This window comes from Biomphalaria glabrata, unplaced genomic scaffold (assembly GCF_947242115.1).
Source record: "Biomphalaria glabrata unplaced genomic scaffold, xgBioGlab47.1 scaffold_19, whole genome shotgun sequence".
In the NCBI taxonomy this organism is placed as follows: Eukaryota; Metazoa; Mollusca; class Gastropoda; family Planorbidae; genus Biomphalaria; species Biomphalaria glabrata.
The window spans coordinates 112,692-136,657 of NW_026602932.1; the positions used below are offsets into that span (position 1 = coordinate 112,692).

The following is a 23,966-nucleotide window of genomic DNA, read 5'->3' on the forward strand; positions in this document are numbered from 1 at the left end:
GAATAAAAACATAGAGCCCGGAAGCTCAAAATTGGAACCAGTGAAATCTGCCCATGTGGAGTGTCACCAGATAATGCCGACCATGTCCTCCAAAACTGCTCTCTTTACCAAGAGGCCCGTACTAGACACTGGCCCCAAAACACCTCAATAGAAAGAAAACTATACGGAAAGCTCCCTGATTTGGAAACCACTGCGCAGTTCATCTCATGTATTGGTTTAGTCGTCTGAACACTTTAACATAAAATGAGAACGAAGAAGAAGTATAGAACCTACTGATAACATTTGTGTTAGTGGAGCCAGGAGTCTACAAGTTTCATTACAGATCTACTTGATAAGACCATATACACTTTAAACACTTATGTACATTTGTACATACACATATGTGATTCAATGTAGTTAAGACTGCCCAAATTAAGCTTGTCGCAGTTAGTAATGTTGTTGAGTATATTTGTAAAAATGTACACTATCAAATAGCGCCACTTTCTTCTGTAGGCGATGACGTCATTCATGGTATTTATATTTTGTGCAACATTTTATTCCTTGTCCTATTGTCATGAGTGACGTAATTTATCATCTCTTATTTTGGGGGCATTTTCGCCTTATTGTAATTGATAGACAAGATGTACTTTTTGAGGTCCTGAATGAATCTTGGTTTTATACTACTGGTCAGCCTTACCATATTGCCTTGGATTAATTCTTGTTAGGACTATTTGACCTCTGTTTAGGGTGAGTTGTATTTTATATTGTAATGATATTCTTTAAACAGATTTGTTCGTATTTCTAGTTTTAGAGATTGTCTGTTATTTTTATAGGGTTTCAGTTAATTATTTCATTGTTGATTCAATGCTGTGGGTTTTTGGTATTACCCTGGACATTGTCGTCATCATCTTTGTATTGTTGGTCAGAAGTTAATGACAGTTCTAATATGCTGCTATCATGATTGATGTCCGTTGGCAGTTTATACAGAACTTATTACAGAGACGAATCTTTGGCATACGATATGAAACTGTGATGTTGAAGTCAGCGTTTTCAAGCAACATATTGGTGCTTACTTTATTTATGCTTTTTTAAGTTATTACTTACTATGAATTTATGACTTTTTATCTTTATATTTATTTGTGAAAAATTATCATTCACATTATTCCTTTCGATATATTTGTATAAATATTTTTCTATTAAATTCATATTTTATTTTAACTTATCATACATATTGTTTATTATTTTATGAACAAGCTGAGTGTGTATGGTATGTCTGTTAGGCTAAACTTCGCGACTATGTATAATCATCAAGCAAAAGATAACAATTATTCTTTAATACACACACATAGTGCAATTAAAATTTTACTTTATTACCAAGACATTTAAAAATCTAATCATAAATAAAGTCCTGACAGGACAGGCATTATTTAGATTGTCTTTACAATAATTTTTAAAAAATGTTAAACCATATAAATACATAAATAACCATTGGCAGGACTAATTGACAACAATAACAACTGAATCAAAGTTCTACAAATAACAAGAAATAAAATGGCTGCCACTAGAATGATTGTAGGAATCAGAACACAAAAGAGTTCTTCTGTCAATATACAAGGTGTTTAAATGTAAAAAAAAAATATGGATTAGTAACAGTGATGATGAATAATATATCATATTACAAAACTGTTGTTTTTTTTTGTTTTAATGTACTAATCACAAATCTGAGATAAAAGAATATTTCAAATTAAGTCAACAATAAAGGCTTTAGAAAAAAACAACTAAAAAAATGCTACCAAATACAATTTATATATATAAAAAATATTAATCAGATGTTCCCTCAGCAGCTTGTTTGGTTTCTTCATACTGGTACTTAGAGAATGAATAGCAAGAGAAAATAAATGTCAATTACAATAAAGCATACAACAAAACAACATAGAAAACACTTAACCCCCCCCCTCCCCTTTCCACTAAAATGACATTCAATGAGTGGCTGTGTGCTAGTAATCTAGCTAATTACATTTTTAAAACTCCCTCACAATTGTATCTATTTTAACAATGGTAGTAGACATGGCTAAGAAAAACAAAATGTTTCAGTACTTTTCTATGATTAACGTTTAGTAGATTTGAGAGTGCAAAAGTTAAACAAAAGCATAAACTAAGATGAACTCTTTTCAATAAACGGTAGAATCAAGGTGATAGTCCAGCCAGCAAAACCAATGTTTTGATGAAGCAAGTTTGTCTAATGAATGGAATAATGACAAATTTATTTGGTCAAATAAAAACAAGTATCATCTGGACATCTAATACAAATGTCACTGGTAAACTTTAAGAACAGTTCTAGAGAAAAGAAGATATGTGTTAAAATAAATAAAGATCTCTATACAAACAAATATATTATAAATGTATGAAATAAGAGTAATTAGCCAGAGAGAAACTGAAGTGAAACTCATTAGTAAAAATCATGAGCTATTGTAATATACAATATTTATATAATATTTAACTTTTTTTTTCAGTTTATGTTGTAATAAGTGTTTCTATGACAAAATAATTCACACTTTGTTTTTCATATTGAGAATAATTCAAGTTGGAGGTGATGACATTTTAAAAATGGACCTTATAAAACAACAAAACAATTTTAAGTCTCAATAAACTAATCTTTTTGTAGGACTGAATACTATTTTTAAATACTAGTCCAAAAACTTAAGGTTACAGAGCACCCCACCCTGAAAAAGAAAACTTTTTTTTTCTTTCTGTTCTATCAACATTTAAAAAATCCTACAAGTTTTTTAGGTCTATGAAAAATTGGACAGGAAATAAAATCATGTATTGATGTGGACAAAACTCAAAAGGGATGATTTAGGTCAGTGCTGCCCAACCTTTTCCAGCCTGAAGGCTGAATTTCTTGTACATGTCATGGGCCACATAAAAAAAGGCAAGTCCAATGAAATTAGTCTCTGCACCATGAGCAGAAGCTTCAAAAGCCAAACTGCACTGCATCATGGGTCAGATATGGCCTGCAGGCTCTAAGTTGGGTAACACTGTTTTGGCTGCATACATTCTTTTTAAGAATGCAAAAAAAAGACATGAAAAAATGTGCATCTATTTTTATTATTATCTCGGAATGCCAATAGTGGTTACCATGTTCTAAGATACATAACAAAACAGTTTTAACTCTTATTCTCTCCTAACTGACAATACCAGCGTTGATTCCACCAGAATGTGGTAAATAATTATGGAGAGAAAGAGTTAAAAAATGTGATATGTTAGTTTTAATTTTTTTTTTTTTATTTCAAAGATTTGATAAAATATTATCATTAAATAAATAAACTTGAGCTAAACAAATAGATGTATCATTAGCAAAGATGAAAATGAGGAGAAAAGAAGCAAAGAAAACTGACAACAAAATCATTGTATTTATTTAAGAGAACTTTTCCCCTCTTGAAAACATGAACTAGCTGAAAATCCTTTTTATATTGGTTGTTAGCAATAGTCAATAAATACTATTTTCCTGTGCATTAGCTTATAACCAAGATGCAGTAGTTCCTTGTGTATTGGCTATGCCACTCTGCCACCCAAATCTTGAATGCAATAAGCTTTTAAAATAGAGTCATCTTTAAGTTTTAAGGAGATTTTTAAAAATGCTCATTTTTATGAAAGAGACAAAACTCCTAGTGCACTGGCTAACCAAACAGTGCTCCCAATAAACAAATAATGCCCAAGTGGACTTATTAGACATTTGAAATACACCTGGTTAAAATTGATACTTATGAATTAACTCAGTTTAATTTTATTGGAACCAACTTTTGAAGAAGCCTATCACAAACTTCATCTTTTAACATATTTATGATTAGCAGGTTACCTTTGTAAAGAATTGAAGAAAGTGGGCCTCAAGTTTGGTAGACATTCGTGTTTTTGAAATACAACAAAAACAAACCATCTGTTTGTTATGTCAGCATTGAAATAAAGGTTTCAGGTCAGGATGAGAGGTCAATATCCGGAGAGGATGTTTCACTCATAGTTTCCAAGTTCTGTTTTGCGCTGGGCAGAGGGGATAGGTCACATATGTTCTCCACATCAGCACTGACCTGGGATGAGCATTTGCTGCTACAAGTAGCATCACTGCAGCCACCATCACAGCCAAAGCAAACATCATTAAAGTTATTGTCTTGATAGGATGAGTTCTGCTTTTACTTACAAGAGAATGTTTTGAGATTGGCGAGTGCCTAGCGGCAGAAGTGGATGTGTTTTGCTACAACGAACTTGACGTTTTTTAATGTTGTTAACCTAGTCTCTTGCCCATCAGCTTCACCTTTAGTTTAGTTTGTCTGATGTTTGGGTGTCCAGTGAAGCTTCATATGTAGATTGAGATTTGAGCGGAGAGGTATTGTCTTTCATAGACCCTCTGCTGTTATTGCGACGATGACGAGACTTCCTGGCATGCATTTTCGTAGGAGGTGGTGGTACCAGCTAAGACCTGGTTGTCATGCTCCCTTCTGTGTTTTCTATAATCAGGCCTAAAGTCAAAAGAGAAAAAAAAAGTGTCTTTATTTTTGTTGTCTCATCTCTATCTCTTCAAAAAAAAACTAGATGTATAACATTCTAAAATTCATTTCTTTTTTTCTTTTTCTGAATACCAAACTATTGGTCCTAATAGCACAGTTCACAGCAGCCCTTTCAAAACTTCAAATAATATGGAAAAACAAGGACTTAGCCCTCGGCACCAAAATCAGACTGATGCGCTCTCTGGTAATGGCCACATTTTTATATGCTTGCGAGTCTTGGACACTGACTGCAGAGCTAGAGAGGAGGATCCTAGCAATGAAACTGAGATGAGACAGAAGGATCCTAGGTATCACATTCAAAGACCACATCACAAACCACGAGATTTGAGACAGGGTTACTGCAGCGATCGGACCCCATGATGACCTGCTAACTATTGTAAAAAAAACGCAAGCTTAAAATCTATGGCCATATAACAAGATCTATGGGGCTTGCAAAGACCTTCCTTCAGGGAACAGTACCAGGAAAAAGAAGAAGAGGCAGACAGAGAAAGCGATGGGAGGACAACATAAAAGAATGGACAGGCCTACCATTGAAAGAGGTTTTAAAGAAGGCAAAAGACAGGGAGGAATGGAGAAAGACATCAAAAAGTCTTGCTTGGTGCCCCAATGATCCAACAGACTAAGGGATTGGTAAAGGAATACCATTTTTATATTTTGTCACATACATATTTAATAAGTCAAACATTTAAGTCTAATGGCAGGCCATTTATCTGTACATAACTCAGCCTGTGCATCTTAATACCATTTGGTGAAGATTTTCCTTCTCGTGTGGAGTTTTTTTTATCTCCCATCAAGCGCCTCCCCAGGTGGCAGATAGGGGAATGCCGTCCAGATATGGTGGGTACAGGGGAAATAAAATACCTGTGGTGGACCAAAATCAAACCTGCTGCCTTGTAGGAAGTGGAGGGATCCACAAAGGCTAGGGCACCTTACCCAAAAATAAAGGCAGCTATCCAGAGAGCTGAAAGGGGCAGCCCCCCAGATGGTTATGCACAGGGCTAACAACTCTGTCATATAAAAAATACTGTTACGAAAGCTAATACACACAAGAAAACCCAGACAGATCTCAACTGAAAACGACCTAGGCCTGGAAAAGGACATGATTTTTGTTTTGCAACATGGAACGTGCAAAGCCTTTATAGAGCAGGTGCGCTAGCCCAACTTACTGAAGTGTTAAAGAAATATAGGATACCCCTTGTAGCCCTACATGAAATCAGGTGGAAAGACTCAAACATTCTCAGAACCAAGGAGTATACTATATTTTATAGTGGTGGAAGCACTAACAACTTAGGTACAGGTTTTGCTGTTAAAAAGGAAATGGTAGGTAATGTCATTGGATTTAAACCTGTAAGTGATAGACTTTGCTCACTACGTTTGAGAAGAAAATTCTTCAACATATCATTTATCAATGTCCATACCCCTACTGAAGATGCAGATGATAATACAAAAGAAGCCTTCTATGATGGACTGGAAAGAATTTATGATGAAGCACCAAAGCATGACATCAAAATAGTCCTAGGAGATTTCAATGCAAAAATTGGAAAGGAACCAGCATACAGACCAACAATTGGCAAAGCAAGCTTACATGAATAGTCCAACAATAATGGCATAAGATTAGTGAATTTTGCATCAGGAAAAGGAATGTCTATCAGCAGCACAAAATTCCAACATAAGAATATTCATAAGGTTACCTGGATCTCACCTGATGGCAACACCCAGAATCAAATAGATCATATACTCATAGATAGAAGACATGGATCAGACATACTAGATGTAAGAAGTTTCAGAGGAGTAAATGCTGACTCAGACCACCTAATAGTAAAAGCTAAACTTAGACAAAGAATAAGTACCATACACAATTACCAAAGACAGAGAGCACAGCAATATGATAGTCAAAAACTGACAAAGGATCCACTTGTTGCAGAAACTTATAGAATGGCACTCCAAATGCAACTAACAACATTAGAAAAGGACAGCAAAAATAACATAAATGAGCATTGGGAAATAATAAAGCATGCTATCAAAACAACAGCAGAAGAGGTGGTTGGATTTAAATGAAAGAACGAGAGAATGGGGTGGTATGATGATGAATGCAGACAAATTATAGAAGAGAAAAACAACGCTCTGATGATAATGCTACAGAGAGAAACCAGAAACACTAGACAGCAATACAATGAAGCAAGAAGAAGGGCCACAAAAGTTGTGAGAAAGAATAAACAGGAATGGGAAAAGTCCAAGATTATTCAATTGAGGAACTAGCAAAGGAGGGAGACATGAGAGGAATGTATATGAAAATTAAAGATGAAAAGAACGGATTTCAAGCTAGATCACACATGTGTGAGAACAAAGATGGTCAGCTTATTATAGAAAACAGCAGGGTAATTGAAAGATGGACTGAATACTTTGAGGAGATCCTGAATACCACTGAAGATGGAGACAATGGAGAATATGAACTACCACATGGGGGACCAGATCCCTTAGTGAACCCTCCAACACTCATTGAAACATCAGAAATAATTAGGACCATGAAGAATCACAAAGCACCAGGAGAGGACCAAATCACAGCAGAACTAATTAAATATGGAGGGAAAGACTTACATTCCCAAATACACAGACTAATATCAAGAATTTGGGAAGAAGAAGTAATACCAACAGAATGGGAGATGGCTCTTATAACCCCAATACACAAAAAAGGATCCAAGCTAAAGTGCTGTAGTTACAGAGGAATCTCTTTACTAAATGTGGCTTATAACATACTGTCTAGGCTTATAACTAAGAGGCTTGGAAAATATTCAGAAGAAATCTTAGTTGACTACCAATGTGGTTTCAGACCCAACAAATCCACAACCGATCACATCTTCACACTAAGATGTATACTAGAAAAATGTCATGAATACAACATACCAATCCACCAACTCTTTATAGACTATAAAATGGCTTATGACAGTATCAGAAGGAAATACCTATATGACACTCTACAGGATTTTGGAATACCCAACAAGCTGACAAGACTTATACATATGACATTAAACAACTCAAAAAGCAAAGTCATAATACAAGGAGAACACTCACAGGAATTTAGGATTAAACAAGGATTAAGACAAGGAGACACACTTTCCTGCATGCTTTTCAATTTGACACTGGAGAGAGTTATAAGAAATATACACATACACATGAGGGGAACTATCACTAACTACTTCAGGAGAGAAAACACGGGTCCACAACCAACAGGGACGATATACAGCCAACCTCTACAATACCTTGCTTATGCCGATGACATTGCCTTATTGAGTAAAGAAACCTCTGACATCGCTAGAGCCTTCACACAGCTAGAAGAAGCATCTTTACCAGCAGGACTTAAGGTCAATGACAGTAAAACCAAGTACATCGCAATGACAAGAGACAATCAAACAGACAGCATATCAAAATCAAAGACCACAAATTTGAAAACGTCCAAACTTTCAAATATCTAGGAAGTACTATTAATTTCAAAAATGACCTACTAATAGAAATAAAGGAAAGAATAGCAGGAGGCAACAGGGCATTTTATAGCACCCACCATTTACTTAAGAGCAAAACAATTTCAAGGAAAACCAATAAAATAATATACAAAACCATAATAAGACCAGCAGCAATGTATGGAAGTGAGACCTGGACACTGACTAAAACATCTGAAAATTTACTTAATACTTGGGAAAGGAAAATTCTTAGGAAAATCTATGGTGCCATACAGGATGAAACAGGGTGGAGGACACGCACTAACCATGAGATATATCAATTGTATTAAGACCCACCAATAGTGACAGAAATAAAAAAGAATAGACTACGTTGGGCAGGTCACCTTGAAAGAATGTCAGATAACAGAGGAGCGAAAATCGTTTACAGACAAAAACCAAAAGGCAGGCAACTTAAAGGCAGACCCCGAATGCGATGGATTGATGATGTAGAAGCAGATCTGAAGCAGCTTGGGGTCAGGGCATGGAGACAAAAAGCCCAGAAGAGATCTGAATGGAAGGATGTGTTGAAGCAGGCCAGAGCCCTCCATGGGCTGTAGCGCCACTGGGATGGATGGATGGATAAAGATTTTCTTTACGATTGCTAGTTAATATTTACTTAACAGTGTAGTAAATTACAAGTCTTATCAGTTCCTCAATTGAGGACCCTTACTTTGACATTATGTCTACCTTGTCATTTCCCTTTAGCCTAAATGTCCGCCTCTTTATTTCCTTTTGTAAGTCTATCTTTTCATTTCTTTTTATGTCTACATGGCCAAGGATCCCTTATGGTATGATAGTGGAGTGTGAGCTGTAGATTGTGGAAATAAAGATACACTCACACAACAAGAAAATTTACTTACATGGTGACTTCAGAATCTGACCTATGTGTCAGTTTTTTTACCAAGTCGATCTAGCTTTTCTAGAACTTTTATGATTGGATGAATTATACTCTTACTACTGTTATTGTACATAGTTAGTAATTGTTCTCACCTGATAAAAAAAATTCATTATTAAAATTGAATGTTTGCCATGATACAAAATAATCATACAGAAAATAAAACGTCAACATCATAAATAAGTCAGGGTCAGGTTCAGGGGGTATTTAAACTTATGAATGAACAGGTGAAAAGATCCAAAATTATTTCACATAACTTGGGTTCTTGGGTTCAAAATCCATTTGTTAGCATTGAACTTACCACTGCTGGGTCTAATTTAAATAAGATACCGGGTATGCACTTCAAGGACCCAAAGTGATAAAGTCATTTTTTTCAATATTTTGATTATAACAACAAATTTTATGCTAAACATAAATTGTAATACTAAATAGAAAATGTGTTTCAAAAAATATATTTTACATGTGAGGAACATTCTACCTTTAAAAATAAGATAAATGTTAAGCTAAATTTTTCCTATGTGCAAAAATTTGTTATTACAAAAATTTGAGAAACACTTATTTGGATACATTTAATGATAGATAAATAAATAAACAGCAGCACATGGGACCAAGTTTTTAAATGAGAGAAAGTAGTGAATTAAATGCGATGAAAATAAGGGACTGCCCCGACCAAGGCTCGAACCAGTGACAATTGACCACTGGGGTGGTAATTTGCAAAAAGGCGAATGACTCTGGACCAAAAGAATGTTTTTTGGACATTCCGATGGTCTAGAGGTTAGTATGTTATCGATAGGCGGTGTTGTTGTTTGCAGGTTTTTTATCCATATATTGTAATTAGAAAATGAGAATACCTCAGATCCTTTCTTAGAATATCTTGATGATAATGACAGACTCTGTGTCTTTCAGTTAAGGACTTCATTGAGATTCAGAAAAGTCCTCCTGACTGAACCAAAGTAATTTAGCAGAGGCAATCTCAAGGTGCATGAGAATTTGTCTAAATGATGGTCTATTTTTGAGCTTTGCACTCCTGAAAAAAGAGAAAGATATTTACTATTCTTTGGTGATGGTCTTTTTTTTTTAAGGAGTGTGTTGATGATTTTATAAATTTCATTTATATAGAGAGTGTGGTAAATATTGCATATATTTTAGTCAATTAATAGTAGTAAACCTTGTTTGCATAAAAGTATCACACATGATAAAGATTTCAGACATGAAAACTAATGTACAGCTGTGTCGCTGGTTAAATTTTTGGGTCATCTTAAACATCTTATTTCTCATTTTTAGTTCTAAAATGTCAATTATAATGTTTATTCTGACTGGCTTTATAACAATGTCATTGAAATTATATATACATCTTTATCGAAAAAAAGAAATTACAGCAACAACACACAAAAAATGATGAAAACTTAAGGAATCATATCTGCTTTATTGATCCGTACGGAAATTTGTTGTGATTATGAGTGTGGACACCTAAGACCATAAAGTCATATCATAAAATACAGGTAAATTATTTTTTTTAGGCAGGAGAAATCGCACCAGGCTACTTACCAAATGTCTACTTTTTCATTTCACTGCACATTTTATTTATTTCAAATGACTTCTGATGCCATTCAGGTCACAGTGCCAGCAAATGACATTTTAGTGCTTTTTTTTTTCATTCCACTCTCGGCTGGTTCCTGACAATATCATTGGATGCCACAAGAACACTGCAGACAAAACGAAACAAAACAATTTTTGAAATAATTCTTTTTAAACATAATCACAAAATGATTGCTGAGAGGTTGGTAGAGAGAGCATTCCAAAAGTAGGTAGAAACACACATATTAGTTCTAGCTAATTGCACTAAGAGAAAAACCCAGTTTCAGGTAAAACGTAAACAATTTACCACTACATCATTAAAGAATTTAAAGAATTTCTAAAACAAGAAGGATGTTTCTCTCTGCACTTTCAAGTATGAATGAAAATCTCTGACAAAGGAACATAGCTACTGTAGAATATAATCTGTTAAGTTCCTGCATAGGACAATTAATATAACAATATGTTTTTGTAACAAAATAAACTTAGCTTTCAGCATAGGAAACTTATTGCTATTACTATGACATCTTTTATAATATAATATAGAGGTTTGGAGATAGATTCAAATAAACAGATTTAGAGGATTAAGATAAAAAAAACATAGCATGTATAGTTGTGCAAATAAAATTATCCAACCATACAGCTAAGAATGTGATACAATCTAATCAAGATTCCAATCTTATGTGGGTCCTTACTGCTGCTTAATTACTCAAAACTTCAGAAAGTAAAATATTCTCATTTGACATCTGACAATGTTTACTGATGCAGAAGGAAATATGTTGTCTTGTGTCTATCCAGTACAGTTATTTTTCCTAATTTCCTGTCTACCCCATCACCTCCCTTGGTTTATAACACAATTAAAAAAAACAACTATTTTCTATGAGAAGATTCAAAACTGGATCACACTCACAATGACCTGCTGACTACAGTCAAAAAATGGGTACTAAAACTTAATGACCAATTACAAGGTTCTCAGGGTTTGCAAAGACTCTCTCTTCAAGGAACAGCACCAGAAAAAAGGAAGAGGCAGAAGGAGAAAGTGATGGGAAGACAACATTAAAGAATGGATGGGTCTGTCACTGAAAAGATTCTATTCAAGGCAAGGGACAGGTGAGGATGATATACAGAGATAAATATACAGCTTAGAGATTTTTTAATATATAATGAAAATTATAACTTGCTGCTTTGCATACATTTTTAAAAAGATAAATTTTAAATTGACTTTAAACCCAGCTGTCACTGATCACATCCAGGGAACAATAATGTTTGTTTTTTAGCAGGAATGTCTAAAACTTATTGTTTTAAATAAAAAAAGAAGTCTGACAGATTTAGTACTGGTGTCGATTGTTATTGCTAGTACTTATATTACAAATTTTTGTTTTAGTCATGTTAGGAAAAAACATTTTCTAAAAAAGTGTCTTTACAAAAAAACAACAACAAAAAAAAAACACTGCAGTCAATGAGTTAAAAGACAATGGAAAATGCAAAAATACTACAATAGAACCTACTTGAAGGCTATAATGTTTGGGTGATTCAGTTTCCTTAAGTTCCAAATGTCTGTCTCTTTAACATCTCTGACCTTCTTGACTGCTACTTCTTCATTACAGAGTTTGCCAAGAAATACAGCTCCCTGAGCTCCACTTCCTAGCCACTGGAGATCTGTGATACTTTCAGGAAGTGACAAAGCAAGAGATCAAAACAAAAGAATTTCAAGAATGGATGGCTAACAATGAGGGGAGATGGCTGGAATATAAAAGAAATTAATAGAACTACTCAGTAGATCACTAGTGGTGCTTAACTAACTACAAGATAAGTGTAGATTTGGCCTGCTCATTTTTTCCCTATTACAATAAAAAAAAAAAAAAAAAAATTTATTCACTACTTAACTACTATTATTTTTTACAAACAAAAACACTAACACTTGTTAGGCCTATCAGTTTGGCCATTGTAGATAATCTTATGAAATAGCTGTCCTCAAATTCTAGAAACACATAGCTATATCTAATACGCATGCTGCGCTACTGTTAAAATAGTTGCTACATATGTATATCCCTTTCAACACTTTTGAATCCATCAATAAAAAAGCCTGCATAAAAATGCTACCCCACAACTAACACAATTTTCTAGCCCTCAGATTTATAAGCCACCTTTATTTTTTGTCTCTTTGATCATTCAATCGAATGGCCTGAAAACCCATATTATGGAATATGCACAAACTCTTCTTAGGTTCATCAGTAGTAGTCTTATCTACCTACATTAAAATGCTCCCCAACACACATATGATATTTTTAAAGAAACACCCCCTTCCCCAACACTACACTTTTTGGCCCTTGTATATTCAGTGGAACAGCCAGTACTGCAATCATTTCTTGATTTGCTACTTAGTCAACTCTTTACTTATTGATTTTTATTTTGTCATAGATATGGATCTAGAGAGGCACCTTATTTAGAATAACCCATCTTTACAAACTGTGTTATACCACCACCTACCAAACACATACACACTTACACTTTTAACAGGCCCTTATATTCACTGTGACAATTTTTAGGACTTTAAATTTTTGCTTTAGAATAAAGTAGATCTACTTCTAGTCATAAAAAAGTTTTTTTTACACACACACATGCTTTCATACAGATTAAAAAACAAAACAAAAAAAAGTTTAAAATGCTGGCTCTAAAATTGGCTATAGATAAGCTTGTAGAAATTGCAAATAAAATTTTAATGGTAAATTTAGCCCCTGCAGTTTCGATCTAGACAATAGCTTAGTTGTCTAAGGCTTCAGTTAAAAAGAATAGGTTAAATATTTGTATTTTATCATCCACTGCAAGTGTGAGAATTATTGATTTAATGAGTGAATGCATTTGTGGTCAGGACCAAGAATTTTAGATTGTATATATATTATATATACCATATACCACTGACTCATAACTAATTATTAAAAACAAAATGAAATGTATGTAGTCCATTGTAGGGCTTTAAAATTTTGTTGCAGGTGGAGGCATGGGATACTAAAATTCATGGCTTGGGGAGGGGAGCATTAGGATGTATGGTATGACATAAAAGAAGCTTCTGATAGAGTGACACTAATAGTAGGGATGAGAAATAAAAAAATTATCTTTGAAAAAAACAATTTTTCGTTAGTACATTTAAAATACTTTAACAGAACTTTCCAATGGTGTATAAATTATGACTGTAAGTTTAACAGAAAGTTATGATTTTTTTTTTTTGTGGGGTTTTGACCTAACATCGGTTGACATGGAACAAGAGAGATGAGTCATCATGAGAGCATGTCTGAATTGTCAGATACCACAAATTTATGTAAATCTGCATTAGAATCTAGTCTTGTTTTCTATATCTAGATATGATCAGATGTGTATATATACTAGATCTATGTCTATCACTTATGACTGTCTACTGAAGACCAATGCCAATGTCACGAATGTCTTATCTTATCTTATATAATACAGACGTTACTTCAAAAAAGAAGATGATTACGTCCTACGCGTCATGCATTTAGTCATGCATATTAACCAATGACTTAAATTCTGCCAAGTCACTGGTTTTCCTGGCTAGCTCAGGCAACCCATTCCATGCTCTAATAGCACTAGGAAAGAAGGAGTATTTGTACAAATTTGTCCTAGCATATGGGACGAGGAATGTGCCTTTATCTTTGTGTCTTTCAGAGTATTTTATTAAATTTTGTTTTTGTATTTGAAGATTATGGTTCAGTGTTTTATGTATGATTGCTACTTTACTTTTGAGCCTTCTGTCCTGAAGGCTTTCTAAATTTAGTGATTTTACTAAAGGTGTTACTCTAGTCAAATGTGAATATTCGTTTGTTATGAATCGCACTGCTCTATTTTGTGTCTGTTCTAGTTTCTTAATGTTTTCTTGAGTTGAGGGGTCCCAAACAGAGGATGCATATTCTATTATTGGCCTAACCAAGGTTAAATAACATTTTAGTTTTATGTTCTTATTTGATTTATAGAAATTTCTTTTAATAAATCCTAATGCTTTGTTTGATTTTTTTGTAGTTTCATCAATATGTGGATTCCATGACAGTTTTTCATTTATTATAACACCTAGGTATTTTGCGTTTTTAGTCTGTGTTACTGGTTTGCCATGAATAAGATAAGTGGAATTAATTTGTTTTAGTTTTTTTGTTACTCTTAACAACTGACATTTTTCTGGGTGGAAAGACATGCTCCAATTTGATTCCCATTTCTGTAATTCATCTAATTCTCTTTGTAAAATATCTGTGTCTTGTGTTGTTTTTATTGTTCTATATATTATGCAATCGTCTGCAAATAATCTGACTTTTGTTCCTGAACTAATGCAATTTGGTAAATCATTTATGTAAATTAAAAATAGTAGAGGACCCAAGACTGTTCCTTGAGGTACACCTGAGTTTACTGTTATCGGTGTTGATTTAGAGCCATTTATTATTACAGTTTGTTCTCTCCCTATCAGAAAATCTTTAATCCACTGATGCAGTGGACCATTAATGCCGAAATATTTTAATTTTTTAAGCAAACTATGGTGGTGAACTTTGTCAAAAGCCTTAGAAAAATCTAGTAAGATAGCATCTATTTGTTCACTATTATCTAAACCTTTTGAAAAATCATCAATTAGTCCTATTAGTTGTGTTTCACATGATCTATATTTCCTAAAGCCATGTTGGTATGGTGTGAGGACATTATGTTTGTCTAAGTGGTTTATGATGTTGCTACATATTATGTGTTCTAGGATTTTACATGTGATGCTGGTAAGTGATACTGGTCTGTAGTTTCCTGGGTCAGATTTTTCTCCTTTTTTAAATAGGGGGGTGACATTAGCTTCTTTCCAGTCCTTTGGTACTCTGCCCTGGTTAAGAGAAGCCTGAAAGAGTATTTTGAACACTGGGGCTAGCTCATTACTTAGTTCTTTGAGTAATCTAGCTGGAATACCATCAGGTCCAGAAGCTTTATTTGGTTTGGTGTTGGCTAATAGTTTTTGAATTCCATTTTCTTGTACTACTATATCTTCTATGTTGTCTACTTGGTTCAAATTCAGTAATATGTCTTTGTCTCCTGGGGCTGAGAATGCTGATGCAAAGTATTTGTTTAGGATGTTTGCTTTAGTTTCATTATCATTATGTATTATGTTATGTTCATCTTTTAATGGCGCTACGCCTGTTGTTTCCATTTTCTTAGACTTAATGTATGACCATAGGTTTTTGTTGTTATCTTTAGATATTACATTGTTTATGTATTCACTCTGCAGCTGTCTGCTTACTTTTTGGGTTAAGTGTTTAATTTTTATATACTTTTTGTAAACTCTTTCTGCATTAGTTTCTTTAAATTTTCTATATAGGTTTTCCTTCTGTTTACAAAGCTTCTTTAGTCTATTATTAAACCAGCATTTATTTATTTTGTTTGATGTGTATTTAGTTGGTATATGATTTTCTATAATGCTTTTAAGATGGTTTTTAATGAAATTCCAGAGGTCATCGACTGGTTGGTTAATGTCTTTTTCTAATAAGAATGTTTGTTGAAAGTTTAATGCAGCTTGGTGTAGTTGTGTTAGGTTACATTTATTCCAGAGTAATATTTTTCTTTTGGGTTTTGTATTGGCTACTGCTTTTATCTGACTGTGTATTTTTATGATCTCATGGTCTGATAGACCAGGGATAATATCATAATCAACTACTAATCCAGGTCTGTTGGTTAAGAAGAGATCTAATGTGTTGTTTAATCTAGTTGGCTTTTTAATGATTTGATCTAAACTTAGGTTGTGTAAAGTTTCTATGAAAAGCTCATTTATGTCCTTAAGGTTTTGGTGTTTATCTATGGTTAGTGTTTTCCAATTTATATCAGGTAGGTTGAAATCACCCATAATCCAAAAAACTGCATTTTTATTTGTCTCTTTAAGTGTAGTAATGTGACTCAATGTCAATGAATTAGAACTAAACAAAAACAATATGAATAATTATTATAATAAGTTTAAGTTTGGAGTCTAGAAATAAACTGACACATTGAAAGGAACGCTGCTTTATTTGCATCAACAAGTTCTAGATCTAATAATTATTTTAAATCTTCGTGAGACAGCGCGTGAAAAAAAGATAGATTCTAGATCTAGATCTAAGATTTTATAAGCTAAAGTGCCTAAAGCTAAACACACCAAAATCAGCTGGTATGCCATCCATGATCTTGGTTGACAACCACTGTTACAGGGGATGTTACTCCTAAACACCGAGTGGTGCAACCTATAAAAAACACACATCAACTCGGGTTTAATAAAAATAAATTCGCATTATTTGTAGTGTTAAAAGAGATCTCCATGTCTAGTCTAGATATAAAAATAAAATGTTTTACATAATTCGGATGTTCCTTCAGAGTTGAAGATAGTTTACTCCCTAGTCCAAACCTCCCGCAGGACGACGGGGGATGGGAGCGGGCAGGGTTTGAACCCTCGACCGTCGATAAATCCGAACGACAGTCCAGCGAGCAAACCGCACGACCAGGCAGCCATAATATGTAGGTCTGTGGTGCTGATTACCTCCATGACAGTTCTAGTCTGTCTTGTATGTTACTATAATTATCTAGACTTTGCTATTAAAATTACGTCACTTTTAATGTCGCGTTAACATTCCGTCCATTTTAGCGCGCTAAAAAGTATTTTAAATACAACACAAGAATTAAAACATTTTCAATAAATGCTTTTTCGTTGGTTTACAGTACAGATATTACTATTAAGATAAAAGATTGACAGAAAGAGAAACAAACAAAAGTAAGAGAGGAATTTAAAAAAAACAGAAGCTGAATAAGATGGAGAAAGAAAGAGAGGAAGAAAGAGAAAGAGTGGGAGGGAGAGATAAAAAGATAGGGAGATGTTTAGAACAGTGATGCCCAGCCTAATTCGACTTGCGGGCCATTTTAATCTTCAACACTCGTGTCACGGGCCACTTCAACGAAAACGTTGGCCTACAAAAACGAAATGAAATTGACCTGAAACTATTTGATTCAAAACCCGTGGATCCAGTGATTCATTTATCAATCGGATATTTGAAATTCATTTTTTTTTGACGCGTGAAAAAAAATGATTTCATTTCTCTACTTCAAATATGAGCAACATTGTAGTTAGCTTTACAACCGAATTATTTTCTTGTGTTTTTTGGGTCAATATTCCCATCAATCTTCCAATCTCTTGGCGTACTTTAACAATCTTTTATTCGCGTCTCAAACCAAGGACGTTGTCATATTTCTTATATATATATTGTTGTTGTGTTTTAAAGCCCCACTTTCTTCACAAATCAAATATGTTGGCTTATTATCATGTACCACAAAATAAGTAAAGATCCGTTCATTTGTCCTTGTAGAAAGCGTAGAGTCTACATTCAGAGTCCCATTTTATAAACGCACAAATGCTAAATGTCATGGCACCAATCCATCAGAGAAACATTGAGGGCTCTAACCCCCTAACGTAGATAAAGATACATTTTTCAACCTTGTAAAATGTTTGTTTGTAAAATGTTTGACATGTTTCGGATGTTCCTTCAGAGTTGAAGATAGTTTACTTCCTAGTCCAAACCTCCCGCAGGACGACGGGGGATGGGAGCGGGCAGGGTTTGAACCCTCGACCGTCGATAAATCCGAACGACAGTCCAGCGTACAAAACCGCACGACCAGGCAGCCATCTTTTTTTTTAGTGCAAAAAAAAAAAAAATGGAGGGGGGGGGAATTTTCTACACTGTGCCTACATTTCGGGGGACCGTATGGAATCATGCCCGCGGGTCGTATTTGGGGCAACACTGGTTTAGAACGTTAGAAAGACCTCACAAAACCTATAATTGCATTACTAATTCCCATTAAAGCTAAAAAAAAGGATACTAAAAACGGGAAGTAACTGCATTGATTTCGGTGGGTTATCTGTAATTATTAATATAACAAATTATCAAATTTTTTGTCATATTGTTTCAAAAATAAAAAATTTAAACACATTTCACACTTCTTTTATATTTTAATGAAATTTTCTGCGGAAGTGTATGTTTAGTTAATTATGACTAGGTCATCTCTATGTTAAGATGAATAATGTTTAGTATGTTTAGTCTCTTATAGTCTGAACACTCATCTCTACATAAATATAAACATGAGCACCTGTCGTAAATAATTGTTGGCAGCTTAACAGCCTAAGACAATTCTAATCAAACGATAGCGAATGGAATACATTAACCATAATGTATCGCAATTGTATTGTTAATACTTGTTGTTTCCAACTGCTGGTAGACAACTAAACCGCAGTGAGCGTATCATATGTTAACGTAAATAACTTCTTTGTGGACAATATTAAATATAACTTTAATTATAATATAGACAAATTCAATTTGTGATAAAATAAAATAAATGTAGTACACTTTAGTAATATTATAAAATGATACATCCATTTCCCAGAGGCGGCTTTAGGAGTGGCAAGTGGGACAAACACCCCAGGCCCCACGCCTCAGGGGGGGGGAGGCCTTTATAAAGAGAATCTTTTTTTCACCGTCACAGTCCGTAAGCCCATCATATTCGTAGCCCTGATATGACTAACACTCTCTCAGTGCCGCAAGCACTACTAAGCACTACTAAGGTCGCCTCTGTACCAGTGGCGTTTCTAGGGTGGGGGGAGGAGAGGGGAAATTTTTGAAAATCCCCCCCCCAGGCACCCACTTAAGCGGGCCCTCTTAATAAGTGTTTTTCACATTTGAAATTAAATATTACGCAAAATGCAGGGGCCCACGATGAGTCAAGCTCCCCGGGCACCCAAACGATGGGAAATTCCTAGCTACGCCCCCCGTTCTGTACATTGATTCCAGATTCCATGTCGAACTTTTGAATATGACCAAATTAAGTGTCAAAACAAAAGCTACATATTAGCACGTAGAAAACAAACGTTATGGGGCTACCTGCTACAACATCACCCTCCATCCTCATTGATGAAAACATCTAGTTTTGTGCACCTTTCGTATCATCTAGTTTTGTGCACCTTATGTATCACCTAGTTTTGTACACCTTTCGTGTCACCTAGTTTTGTGCACCTTTTGTATCACCAAGTTTTGTGCACCTTTCGTATCACCAAGTTTTGTGCACCTTTCGTATCACCTAGTTTTGTGCACCTTTCGTATCACCTAGTTTTGTGCACCTTTCGTGTCACCTAGTTTTGTGCACCTTTCGTGACATCTAGTTTTGTGCATCTTTCGTATCACCATGTTTTGTGCACCTTTCGTATCACCTAGTTTTGTGCACCTTTTGTATCACCTAGTTTTGTGCACCTTTCGTGTTACCTAGTTGTGTGCACCTTTCATGTCACCTAGTTTTGTGCACCTTTCGTATCACCTAGTTTTGTGCACCTTTCGTATCACCTAGTTTTGGGCACCTTTCGTATCACCTAGTTTTGTGCACCTTTCATGTCACCTAGTTTTGTGCACCTTTCGTATCACCTAGTTTTGTGCACCTTTCTTGTCACCTAGTTTTGTGCACCTTTCGTATCACCTAGTTTTATGCACCTTTTGTATCACCTAGTTTTGTGCACCTTTCGTATCACCTAGTTTTGTGCACCTTTCGTGTCACCTAGTTTTGTGCACCTTTCGTATCACCTAGTTTTGTGCACCTTTCGTATCACCTAGTTTTGTGCACCTTTCGTATCACCAAGTTTTGTACACCTTTTGTATCACCTAGTTGTGTGCACCTTTCATGTCACCTAGTTTTGTGCACCTTTCGTATCACCTAGTTTTGTGCACCTTTCATGTCATCTAGTTTTGTGCACCTTTCGTATCACCTAGTTTTGTGCACCTTTCGTATCACCTAGTTTTGTGCACCTTTCGTATCACCTAGTTTTGTGCACCTTTCATATCACCTAGTTTTATGCACCTTTTGTATCACCTAGTTTTGTGCACCTTTCGTATCACCTAGTTTTGTGCACCTTTCGTATCACCTAGTTTTGTGCACCTTTCGTATCACCTAGTTTTGTGCACCTTTCGTATCACCTAGTTTTGTGCACCTTTCGTATCACCTAGTTTTGTGCACCTTTCATATCACCTAGTTTTATGCACCTTTTGTATCACCTAGTTTTGTGCACCTTTCGTATCACCTAGTTTTGTGCACCTTTCATGCCACCTAGTTTTGTGCACCTTTCGTATCACCTAGTTTTGTGCACCTTTCGTATCACCTAGTTTTGTGCACCTTTCGTATCACGTAGTTTTGTGCACCTTTCGTGCCACCTAGTTTTGTGCACCTTTCGTATCACCTAGTTTTGTGCACCTTTCGTATCACCTAGTTTTGTGCACCTTTCGTATCACCTAGTTTTGTGCACCTTTCGTATCACCTAGTTTTGTGCACCTTTCGTGTCACCTAGTTGTGTGCACCTTTCGTGTCACCTAGTTTTGTGCACCTTTCGTGTCACCTAGTTTTGTGCACCTTTCATGTCACCTAGTTTTGTGCACCTTTCGTATCACCTAGTTTTGTGCACCTTTCGTATCACCTAGTTGTGTGCACCTTTCGTATCACCTAGTTTTGTGCACCTTTCCTATCCACACGTTTTGTGCAAGTCTTTAAGTGATATCATTTTCCATACTCTGAACTGTCAGAGACAGAGTGACCTCGTCCTTGCTTGGGGAAAAAAAATCTGAATATCTTACACCTCAGGATAAAAAATGTAAAGGTCATCTGTTTCTGTGGTCCAAGGTGAATGATGGTGTCATGCGGCCAGCACAAGGACCAACCGCATTTATTTTTCCCCCACTAATGTCAGGTACCCATTGGAGCTGGGTGGACAGAATGGCACCCAAGATAAGGAATCCCTCTTTTATCCGGGGTTCGAGACCGAGTCCTCAAATTCGGAAACCAGGTGCTTAACCGCTTCATCATGAAATCTACTTAGAATGCGTTAACTGTAATTGATTTGAGTATTTAAAATGGAATATCAATATATGATATTCCTAGATGAAATAGGATCCAAGACAGTAATGAAAAACAAAGCAGATAAAAAAATATATATTGCTATCAGTACACAGAGAAAGTAAGGGTGTTTGAGAATGAAAATTAAAAAAAAAACGTCAATTTAGTCATTCTTACTTTCTCTTTCTATGTCAGATGATTCTCTTGACCCGAATTGAACATACAATAGGCAATGTCAACCGAGACTGTGACAGATATTAGTTTTGTTAGGCGCTCCCGCTCCTATGCAGATAAATCAACCGGAGGCAGGGAAGTAACACTCAAATAAAAAATCTAATAACACAGGCGAAAGGCCAACTTAGTATAAAATAGTCCACGCCGAGAGCGAATGTCAAACATGAAGGGAAGTAATAACGCAAAGAAACAGTCGAGCGAAATCTCTACGCTTCCTAAAACCTGCCTCTCTCTAAAGCCGTCAAAAGTCGTCTGCTGGCATTCCACTTTTCGCTTTTCTTCCTTAAATCCTCGTCTCGTTTTTTTACTTTTCGCGCCATTGTCTCTAAGTCAAAACTTGCCCTATTTATGAAACTAATAACTTTTCCCGCCAGATTCCTAAGCGTGCCATAACAGTATTATTATCAATAAGTACATTTGTATTAAAGGTTTCGAAAGTGTCAGGGGTTTCCACAAAGATTTTTTTTACCTGGAGCCTCCATATACTAAGATCCGACCCTGACCATAACTGTTCCGATGCCGCTTTCTGGTATTTCGTAATAGACTATTATTGAATGCCTTCAGCGTAGGAAGGAATGCGTGTGAAGATTCTGTGTGTTCTTGAAAGGGGGGAGAGAGAGAGAGAAATGATTCTAAAATTCACAGGCTCGAAGTCTTTTGTGTTTGCCAGCCGCACCGAGTCAACGTAGCACAAGATTTTACTGACCAAAAGAGGGAGCATTATTATTGAAAGTTCGATATAAAACAATGGGGTGCTGGGGTTTCGAAAAATAGTTTGTCCAATATATTTTGAGGACCAGTGGAGGAGGGAGTATCTGGGAGAAGTTTCCGTGACGCAATGCTGCTTTAAAGCGCTCAGTGAACATATTTCTGCTCTAGTCGGGTTTCCCACTTAAGACCGTACGGGCGTTGATGATAAAGTATAGTAATTTTTAAGCTTTTCGCCTCGTGGGCTCGGCCTCCGGCATCTGCTTAAGGAGGAATCTGTTAGGCACTTAGTTTATATTATTAGTTAGTTAGAGACGCACCATAGAAGACGTATATTGAACGGGACTAGTGACGCTTGGGATATTTTGGGTTAGAGATTGGAAAATCAGTTAGCAATAGGATTCTCTATTGTAAAGACGTGTTTTATTTGACAGAGACCTTGACTGTGGCCTTTTTCTTGGATTAAACATTATATTCACTGTCCATCAGTATTGACCACATCTTTTCTCTCGTTAAAATCGGTGGTGTTAATTTGTGCTGTTAGTCTACTGCACTGGAATACACGCGAACAAGAATCTCAAACATTTGCTGAGTAATTTGTCATATAGTTGACAGCAATACAGATTAACTCTTTCTCTCCTAATTGACGATACCATCGTTGATTTGACCTCATTATACTAAATTATTACATAATTTTATAAACTTTATTTTGTGTTACATAAAAAGAGCATGCGTTTCCCTTTTAATTCTATACCAAATAAAACATTTTCGGATTACTAACAACAAAGGTATTGAAGCTTAATCATAACAGTGCAGTGAAATAGCAATGAGCAAAATGAATCGTGTAAAAATAAGTACGGAGAGAAAGAGTTAAACATCCATCACAGTGTCGATTAAGCCTAAGGGACCGTTACCCGTGTTAAGATTGAATTATCATCTAGTTGACAGAGGCCTTTAGACGTAAGGGAAGAAGAAGAGTTTATAAAAAAAAACCTATATCGGGTCATAAAGCGGGCGAGGGGGGGGGAGGAGCTGTAATTTAAATGTACGTACTTTTCCAATCCAACTAAATAGTGAGTAGAATTCTCGTGCCAAAGCAATGCAAAAAAGAGCGGAGTGGGTGAGCTTATACATGTGGGCCTTCCCGTGTTTGTTATAAATTCGGAAAAAAAAACAGTATATAGTCTGGGAATTAGTCAACGGACCTAACGTGTATAACGCTAGTTATTATATATATATATATTATTATTATAGTATATATATATGCTCCTTCTTCCCTAGTGCTATTAGAGCATGAAATGGGTTGCCTAAGCTAGCTAGGAAAACCAGAGACTTGGCAGAATGTAGGCCAGTGGCTAATATGCATGACTAAATGCATGACGCGTAGGACATAATCATCTTTTTTTTTTGAAGTAACGTCTGCATTATATAAGATAAGATAAGATATATGTTTAACATAGATCTAAATTCAAACCAGTAAATCAGTAATACCAAAACTAAGGTTCGCAGGCCGCAGGTCATATCCGTCTAGTTATATTCGTATTAAATAACACCTGTAGTGAACAAGTAAAGTAGCTAGTCGAAGTTAAATCTATTAATGTA

General features: G+C 35.4%; 1 long non-coding RNA gene across 1 annotated transcript; it reads right to left on the reverse strand.

The window, feature by feature from the left end:
• Positions 1–9,512: 9,512 nt before the first annotated feature.
• On the reverse strand, positions 9,513–12,175 carry LOC129924191 (uncharacterized). The gene is made up of 3 exons (XR_008776178.1): positions 12,017–12,175; positions 10,482–10,639; positions 9,513–9,960 (listed from the first exon to the last, which is right to left on the reverse strand). It is a non-coding gene; the product is annotated as an uncharacterized LOC129924191 (long non-coding RNA).
• Positions 12,176–23,966: the final 11,791 nt, after the last annotated feature.